This window comes from Colobus angolensis, unplaced genomic scaffold (genome assembly GCF_000951035.1).
Source record: "Colobus angolensis palliatus isolate OR3802 unplaced genomic scaffold, Cang.pa_1.0 Scaffold453, whole genome shotgun sequence".
Lineage (NCBI taxonomy): Eukaryota > Metazoa > Chordata > Mammalia > Primates > Cercopithecidae > Colobus > Colobus angolensis.
Window position 1 is genome coordinate 204,084 of NW_012117966.1, and position 837 is coordinate 204,920.

Genomic DNA, 837 nt, shown 5'->3' on the forward strand with positions numbered 1-837 from the left:
CTCCTGACCTCGTGATCCACCCGTCTCGGCCTCCCAAAGTGCTGGGATTACAGGCTTGAGCCACCGCGCCCGGCCTCAAGCTCCATTTTTTAGAGGAAGGAACTGAGACAAAGTTTCCCTCCTAGACTTGAAGTAGGGTGGGCACAGTTCAGCACCCTGAACACAGTAGGTGCTCATGAGAGGATAATGAATGAATGAGTGAAAGATTGAAGGGGTGCAACATTCCAGGAGACACACCCTCATTCACAGACTAGGAAACTGAGTCAGGACTGGTGAAGTGCTCAAGTCCCCAAATGCGGTGGGAAGGACTCTAGGCTCAGGGCCCCAGAGGCGGCAGCCCCGCCTCCTGTCTCACACTGCCCCTCCCTAGTAAAGTGTCCCCTGGAATGTCCCCAAGGCCCAAGTCCAAAGGCTGTTTGAAAGTCTGAATTCCTGGGCCCCACCTCCCTCCTCAGCATTTATCACCTGAGGCCCAGAGAGGACACCATCAGCCTGTGGTCACACAGCAACAAGTGGGCGCTCTCCGGCTGGGGTGTGATGGCTTATACCTGTAATCCAAGCATTTTGGGAGGCCAAGGAGAGAGGATCGCTTGAGCCCAGGTGTTGGAGACCAGCTTGGGCAACATGGGAGATCCTACCTCTACAAAATTAGCTGGGTTTTGTGGCACATGCCTGTACTCCCAGCTAATTGGGAGGCTGGAGCAGGAGGATTGCTTGAGCTTGGAAGGTCAAGGCTATAGTGAGCTATGATCAAGTCACTGCATTCCAGCTTGGATGACAGAGGAAGACTCTGTCTCAAAAAAAAAAAAAAAAGGAAAATTAAATTTAAAAATTGGG